Genomic DNA, 9,126 nt, shown 5'->3' on the forward strand with positions numbered 1-9,126 from the left:
ACGGGCTCTGCCGCTGCAACCGTTTCATCTGCTGCTAAGCTCCAGGGGCTGTCTGTCGGGTCTCGTTGGGACTGTGCTGCGAGCCCCCTGTTTGGCAGAGTCTGTATTCAAACCCCACTTTAAATGAATCTTTGGTTTTCAGAGAAGTGGCCCCAGTGTGGAGTGTGCCTGGCTTTCCCTTTAGAATCTCCCTGGTAGCGAGGGTCATGCCCCATTCGCCTCCTAGAGCTCAGGAGTCTGCACCTTTCTCATCAGAGAATGGGCAGAACGAAACAAAGCCAAGGACACGTATTAGCAGCCAGGGCGGCCACCAAGACGGTCTCAGAGACCACCCTCAGTCTCAACCCCTTGTGGGTGTTTTGCAACTTATCTGAGATGAGACCACAGGCTCAAATGCCTTCAAGGACTAGCCAGGTTTTATAAATGAGTAAGGCTAGAGGGGTAAGGCGACAGAGACTGCTGGGGCTTGAGGCAAATTGGAGAGAAAGGTCAAAATAATATATTTAAATTTTCCAACTTGAATATCCTTATTTTGGACCTTTCTCTTTAATTGGTCTCAAGCCCCAGCAGTCCCTGTTGCCTTATCCTGTAGCCTTACTCATTTACTGTGTTTAAATAAATATTTTCAGGTTGGAAGATTGAAACGTATTGCTGGCAAATAAATCGTTTTCTAGGCAAACCCAGCCGTGAACCAACAGTTTGCAGTCCCTGGTTAAAGGTAGAGTTAAAACTGATTTCTGACTGCATGTTGTTGCATCTGATCTGCTATGTATGACTTTGCAGAACTTTGCAGTTGTGGCCTGGACACCCCTTGACATCAGGTTCATTGAATGATCTGAGCAAAAGACTGGCCCCAATGGCATGGCCCCAATGGCTATGGGCCTGCACGGCGAAGTTACTGAGGCAGTTTGAAGGTCTAGTTGTGTAAAAACCAGAGAGCCTGACCCAAAAGCAGGTGAGTGTCCTGGAGGTACTGACTGTTCAGGGTCGTAAGGACAGAGGAGACCAAGCAGCAACATCAATGAAGAGCTTGTAGAAAGAAGCTTCTGGAAGGGAAGCTGCAGGCCAGGTTCTCCTCAAATTGGCCTTGGGGATTTGGCCGCCACTGGTCATCGTCATATCTGGTCATTTTGAAATCCAGGCAGATCTGAGCACAATCGTGAGAGCATGGGTGGGCCATGTGAGAAGTCTGCATGTCTAATAACTACGCTGGTGTTTAGTTGGCAAACACTCCATGCTTGGTGGCATCTGCTGAATATCACGTACGCAGTGGTGAATTTGATGGTCTTTATCTTGTTTAGTGGTGGAAGCAGATGTGAAAAAATTTTTTTTTAAGATTTATTTTTTAAATTTATTTCTCTCCCCTTCCCCCTGCCCCCACCCCCATTGTCTGCTCTCTGGGTCCATTCACTGTGTGTTCTTCTGTGTCCGCTTGTATTCTTGTCAGCAGCCCTGGGTATCTGTGTCTCTTTTTGTTGAGTCATCTTGCTGCGTCAGCTCTCCGTGTGTGCGGTGCCACTCCTGAGCAGGTTGTACTTTTTTCACGCAGGGTGGCTCTCCTTGCAGGGCACACTCCTTGCTCCTGGGGCTCCCCTATGTGGGGAACACCCTGTGTGGCATGGCACTCCTTGAGCACATCAGCACTGTGCATGGGCCAGCTCACCACACGTGTCAGGAGGCCCTGGGTTTGAACCCTGGACCTCCCATGTGGTAGGTGGATGCTCTATCAGTTGAGCCAAATCCACTTCCCAAAAACTAATTGTGGTGCAGAGTGATAAGTATTGTGGCAGAGGCAAGCATGTGACGAGGTCCTCTGAGCAGCGTGCAAGGCTGTAGGGACAAGAAAATGAAAAGGTTCTGGACGTGCAGGCAAGTCAATGCAGGGTGATGTTTGCCCCGATGGAGGTGTGTGTGAAGAAGAGTGGGACATGAGGAGAAGCACAGGGGAGATTTAATTAACAGAGGGGCTAGGATGAGATGTTCCCACTCGGTGAGCACGTGGAAAGCTTGGAGGCTCCAGGGAGAGGAGGGTGTTTAGGGGACGTGAAGTCTGTGATGGCTGGACTCCTCTAGGAGGGTAGAGATAAGATGGAGAGATGTGGATGCTGATGGACACTGTTAGCCAAGGAAAGACTTTACGTTCAATCGGGCAAAGGGAGAGGGACATTGACCAAAACATTTAAGCAGGCAAATGGCATGACTATAGTTCATTACAGCAGGTCAGTCTACTCTCCACTTTCTGCTGTAATGAACTATTAACTTCATATCAAGGGAATGGAGAGGCAGGAAATGAGGCTATTATCAGGCTAGCTACGGAGGGATGATAAAGGTCCTAATTAGAGCATGTCTGGGGAACGGAAAGAAGTGCATGGGCTCAAGAGCTGCAAAGGAGACAGAAGGAGAGGACTTGGTGGCTGGCTTGATGTGGCTGTCACCAGAGGGCTGGGTGGAAGGTGGCTTCCCGCTGTCTGGTTTGTGTAGCTGGGTGCGTGGTGGAGCCCTTCCTTGAGATGGGGAACACATGGTGAGTTAGAGACTGGACACGAAAATAATGACTCCAAGTAAGTAATGGTTTTGAGGTTCTTATGGGGCATAAGCCAATAAGCAGGCAGGTGGATTTCTGCATCTGAAGCTGGAAAAGAAAATCAGTCGGGTGACATAGATTTGGGAGAAATCCCTGTAGAGTCAAAACCTTGGATTTCAGTGTCGGGAGAGAACAGGCAGAGAGTAATGAGGAGCAAGGGCAGGCACTGGGAAACATCAGCGATTAAAGAGGAACATTCAGGGAGATTGATGGGGAGTGGGAGGGGGAGCAGGAGAGGAGGAGGGTTGATTCTGGAAACAAGGGTGGGGGAGAATTTCAAGAAGAATGCTGCCAGCAGTGCCTTTTGCTTGGTAGTCATTTATAAAAAGGTCATGATTATGTGTCTCATTACTGATTGCGATTCTGCAGTATCATTTTAATAAACTCATGCTCCTTCACATGCACATACCACAGGTATACCATCTCATTTATTTTTTTACTACATCGTTCCTACTCTTTGAGTTCTTTGAGTTTACATATACGTATATTAATGACACAGTGATAATTAACCCTGTGCATAGATATTTACACGGCTATCTGATTATTACTTCAGTGTAAATTAGAGGAAATAGAATAGATGGTTCAAAGGGCATGCACATTTTTAAGCCTTTTGGTAGATAGGATCAAATTGCCTGCTAGAAAAGCTATACCCATTTATACTGCCAATAACGGTCTTTGAAACATCTCATCTCTCTGATAAGGATATATTCATTTTATTAAATCTTTGCTAATTTGGTATAGGAGAAATAAAGTTGCATTATTTTAGTTTCTTTAATTCAGGGGCTCTTAAACTTTTTTGTTCCACGGACCCCCTTGCCAGTCAGGTGAAAACCACAGATGCCTTACTTACTAAGTCCACACTGTACTGTGTAGTATTCAATAAACATATCACACCTGCACCAACACGTCCCCATAAGAGTAATGTTTTTTTTTAATTTAAAGCCAAGGTCATTGACTCCTTGTTAAGAACCCCTGCTTTAATTCCTAGTGAGGTTAAAGTTTCAAACAAACCAAATTTATCCTAAACAATCGCAGAAAGAACAGTAACCTGCAGAAGGACTTCCTTGGGTCAGAGACCATGCTCCTGCCGGCTCTTACCATCACCTTCAATCCTTGCAGTGTTGAAGACAGCCCTTCACTCTGTAGACGGGGGACTGGGGCTTCGCAAACGCCCTGAGCTGTGCCGCTGGTAAGAGGGGTATCTGGCTTTTGAATTCTACAGAGTCTGAACATTTGTGTTGCCAGTGGGTGGCCTGTTATATTTTTCTTTGGGCCTGTTGATCATTGTCTTTAGAGTTCTTTAATTCTTGAACACTTTGACAAAATTGCAAATATTTAAACTACTTATCACTTACCTTTTATTTTATTTTTATTGCGTTAAATTTTTATGAACTCAAATCTAGTACATTTTTTTCTTTATAATCTTCAGCTCAGCTGCCATGTTTTTGTTTTTTTAAATGTATTTTTAATTGAAGTATATCATTCATATATGAACATGCATAAACAATAAGTGTGTAGTAAAGATTGTGAACTTACAAAATAAACATACATAGCATCACACAGGGGTCTCATACATCACCCCTCTACCAACACTTTGCATTGTTGTGAAACATTTGTTACAAAGTATGCAAGAGCATTGTCAAAATATTACTAACAACTATAGACCTTATCTTACATTTGGTGTATTTTAACCCCAACTCACACTATTTTTTTTTAAATATATTTTTTTACAGATGTTGTGAACTTGCAAAACAATCATACATGTGTGTAGATTTCCCCTGCAACACCACACCATGGTGGAACATTTGTTTCTGATTATGAGACAATATCATCAGACTATTACCACCAACCTTGGTCCATAGCATACATTTGGCACACTTTTTCCATACATCTCCATTATCAACACAGTAAGCTTTGGCGTTGATGAAGGAATATTATAGTATTGCTGTTAATTAACCACAGTCAATAGGTTACACCAGTTGAAGTTTTCCCAGGCTTCTCCATATTTCCATCACCCTGCAATAATGAAGTACATCTGCTCTAGCTCACAGAAGGACTCTCTTGCATTTGTATCCTCAACCACTATCTTCATCCATCTCTGGGTTCACTGTGTTATTCAGTCCCTAGGTTATTGTTTAGCTTTCTTTCTATTGACATTTACTTCCCCAAACTACCTTTTTCAGCCACAATCCCATTTATATACCCAGTTTCTACTCACTATAATGTGTTACCATCAACTCTAACCATTTCCACACTTTTACAGTCAAGTTAATTAAAACTTCTACATGCATTAAGCATCAGTAGTTCTTCTCAACCCTCCTCTTATCTCCTAATAACTTATACTCTGGGTTTTAATTCCATGTGTTTATTATTTGCATTTAGTTCACATTTGAGACCATGCAATATTTGTCCTTTTGTGTCTGACTTACTTTGTTTAGTATAATGTCTTCAAGATTCATCCATGTTAATACATGTGTCCCAATTTCATTTCTTCTTCCTGCAGCATAGTATTCCAGTATATGTACATGCCACATTTTGCTTATCCATTCATTGGTGGGTGGACACTTGGGTTGTTTCCATCTTTTGGCAATTGTCAATAAGCCACAATGAATATCGTTGTGCAGATATCTGTTCGTGTCAGAGTTTTTAGTTCTTCTGGATATATTCCTAGTAGAGGAATTGCTGGATCATGTGGCAGTTCTATATTTAGCTTCCTGAGGAACAGCCAAACTGTCTTCCACAGAGGCCGCACCATTTTACACTCCCACCAATAGTGACAGAGTGTTCCCATTTCTCCACAACCTCTCCGGCACTTACTGTTGTCTGTTTTTTTTATTAATGGCCATTCTATGTTTTGTTAGATGATATCTCATTGTTGTTTTAATTTACATTTCCCTAATAGCTAGCGATATGGAACATTATTTCATTTGCTTTTTGGTCATTTGTATTTCCTCTTTGGAGAAATGTCTATTTAAATCTTTTGCACATTTTAAAATTGGATTGCTTGCTCTTTCATTGTTGAGTTGTATGATCTCTTTATATAGAATGGAAATCAAACCCTTATTGGATAAGTGGTTTCTAAATATTTTCTCCCATCAATTGGGCTGCATTTTCACCTTCTTAGTGAAGTCCTTTGAATTACAGAATTGTTTAAATTTGAGAAGGTCCCATTTATCCATGTTTTCTTTTGTTCTTGTGCTTTTGGTATAAGGTTTAAGAATTCACCACCCACCATCAGGTCTTGAAGATGTTTCCCTACATTTTCTTCTAGGAGCTTTATTTTACTTCCTTTTAAATTAGGTCTTTGATCCATTTTAAGTTAATTTTTGTATAAGGTGTGAGGTAGGGGTCTTCTTTCTTTCTTTTGGCTATGGATATTCATTCAGTTCTCCCAACACCATTTGTTGAATAAATTGTTCTGCCCCAACTGGGTGGGATGGACAGGCTTGTCAAATATCACTTGGCCATAGATATGAGGGTCTGTTTCTGAACCATCAATTTGGTTCCATAGGTCTATGTGTCTATGTTTATGACAAATACTATGCTGTTTTTACCACCGTAACTGGGTAATATGATTTAAAGTCTGGAAGTGAGAGAGTCTTCCAACTTCACTTTTCCTTTTTAAGGTGTCTCTGGCTGTTTGGGGCCTCTTACCCTTCCAGATAAATTTGTTAATTATGTTTTCCATTTGCTTAAAAAATGCTGGTGAAATTTTTATTGGTTTGCATTGAATCTGTATATCAATTTGGGTAGAATTGACATCTTAATGATATTTAATCTTTCAATCTATGAGCATGGAATGTTCTTCCAATTATTTAGGTCTTTTAAAATTTCTTTTAGCAATGCATCATAGTTTTATGAATACAAGTACTTTGCATCCTTGGTTAAGTTTATTCCTAAATATTTGATTCTTTTAGTTGCTATTGTAAATGGATTTTTTCCCCTGACTTCCTCTTCAGATTGCACATTATTTAGTGTATAGAAACACCACTGATTTTTGTACTCTACTGAAATCATTTATTACCTCTAGCAGCTTTGTTGTAGATTTTTTGGGACTTTCCAGATATACAATCATATCATCTGTGAATAGTGAACGTTTTAATTCTTCCTTTCCAATTTGGATGCCTTTTATTTCTTTTTCTTGCCTGACTGCTCTAGCTAGAACCTCTAGCACTATAGTGAACAATGTAAATGGGCATCTGTCTTGTCCCTGATCTCAAAGGGAAAGCTTTCTGTCTTTCACCATTGAGTACAATGTTAACTGTGGGTTTTTCATATATGGCTTTTATCATGTTGAGAAAGTTTCCTTCAATTCCTATTTTTTGTAATATTTTTATCAAGAAAGAAAACTATATTTTGTCAAATTCTTTTTCTGCATCAATTGATAAGATTATGTGATTTTTCTTCTTTGATTTATTAATGTGGTGCATTATGCTGATTGATTTTGTTGTGTTGAACCAGCTTCACGTGCCTGGTATAAAACCCACCTGATCATGATAGATAATTCTTTCAATGTGTTGTTGCATTCAATTAGCAAGTATTTTATTGAGGATTTTTACATCTGTATTCATTAGAGAAATGGGTCCTTAATTTTCTTTTTTTTTGCAATATCTTTGTCTGGCTTTGCTATTAGAGTGATATTGGCTTCACAGAATGAGTTTGGTAGTGTTCTTTCTTGTTTAATTTTTTTGGAAGAGCTGGTATTAAATGGTACTAAATCTTCTTTGACTGATATTAAATCTTCTTTGAAAGTTTGGTAGAACTCACCTGTGAAAATGTCTGGTCCTGGGCTTTTCATTTTGGGGATCTGTTTGATGATGACTGTTTCAATCTCTTCACTTGTGATTCGTTTGTTGAGGTCTTCTATTTCTTTTAGCATTAGTATAGGTGGTTTGTACATATCTAGGAATTTTTCCATTTCATCTATATTGCCTAGTTTTTTAGCATAAAGTTGTTTATAGTATCCTCTTATGATCTCTCTTACTTTTGTGGGGTCAGTAGTAATGTTACCCTTTTCATTTTTTTATTTCATTTACTTGCATCTTCTTTCTTTTTTCTTAGTCAGTCTAGCTAAGGGTTTGTTGATTTTATTAATCTTCTTGAAGAACCAACTTTTGATTTTGTTAATTCTCTCTATTGTGTTTTTGTGCTCATTTCATTTATTTCTGCTCTGATCTTTGCTATTGCATTCCTTCTATTTGCTTTGGGATTAGTTTGCTGTTCTTCTTCTAGTTCCTGCAGCTGTGTAAGTAGGTCATTGATTTTAGCTCTTTCTTCTTTTTTAATGAAAACATTGAGGGCTATAAATTTTCCTCTCAACACTGCCTTTGTGTCATTCCATACGTTCTGATATGTTGTACTCTCAGTGTCATTCATCTCGAGATATTTATTGATTTCTCTTGAAAGTTCTTCTTTGACCCACTGATTATTTAAGAGTGTGTTATTTAATCTCCATTTATATGTGAATTCCCCCCCCCCCTTTTTTTTGCTGCTTGTTGATTCCAACTTCATTCCATTATGATCAGAGAAAGTGTTTTGTATAATTTCGATTTGTTGAATTTATTGAGATATGCTTTGTGACCCAGCATATGGTCTATCCTGGAGAAAAATCCATGAGCACTTGAAAAGAATGTATATCCTGCTCTTTTGGGGTGCAATGTTCTGTATATGTCTATTAGGTTTAGTCCACTTATCATGTTACTCAAGCTTTCTGTTTCTTTGTTAATCTTCAGGCCAGATGTTCTATCCAATGCTGAGAGTGGTGTATTGAAGTTTCCAACTATTATTGTAGAGATGTCTATTTCTCCCTTCAGTTTTGCTAGTATTTGCTTTATGTATCTTGGGGCATCCTGGTTAGGTACATATATATTTATGCTTGTTATTTCTTCCTGGTGAATCATTCCTTTTATTAATATGTAATGTGCTTCCTTGTCTCTAATAACAATTTTGCTTTTAAAATCTATATCATCTGATATAAGTATAGTTACCTCAGCTTTTTTTTTCATTACTGCATGTATGGAATATCTTTTTCCAATCTTTTGATTTCAATTTACTGGTATCCTTGAGTCTAAGGTGAGTTTCTTGCAGAAAACATATAGATGGCTTATATTTTCTTATCCATTCTGCCAGTCTATGTGTTTTCTTGGGGAGTTTAATCCATTAACATTCAATGTTATTACTGTAAAGACGGTTCTTATTTCATCCATTTTTTTCTTTAAATTTTATGTCATTTAATTTTTAACATTTTAGTTACTGTAACTGATACAGTCCTCATTTCTAGACTCTCTTCCAGGCCTCTCTCTTGTCTTTTCTTTTCAGGCTGTAACACTTCCTTTAGTGTTTCCTGCAAAGCTGGTCTTTTTGTTATAAACTTTCTCAGTTTCTGTTTATCTGTGAATATTCTAATCTCACTCTCATTTTTAAAAGATAATCTTGCTGGGTATAAAATTCTTGGCTGGCAGTTTTTCTCCTGCAGTATCTTAAATATATTATACCACTGCCTTCTTGCCTCTGGTTTCTGATGAGAAATAGGCACTTAATCT

The sequence above is a fragment of the Dasypus novemcinctus genome, chromosome 7 (assembly GCF_030445035.2).
Source record: "Dasypus novemcinctus isolate mDasNov1 chromosome 7, mDasNov1.1.hap2, whole genome shotgun sequence".
In the NCBI taxonomy this organism is placed as follows: domain Eukaryota; kingdom Metazoa; phylum Chordata; class Mammalia; order Cingulata; family Dasypodidae; genus Dasypus; species Dasypus novemcinctus.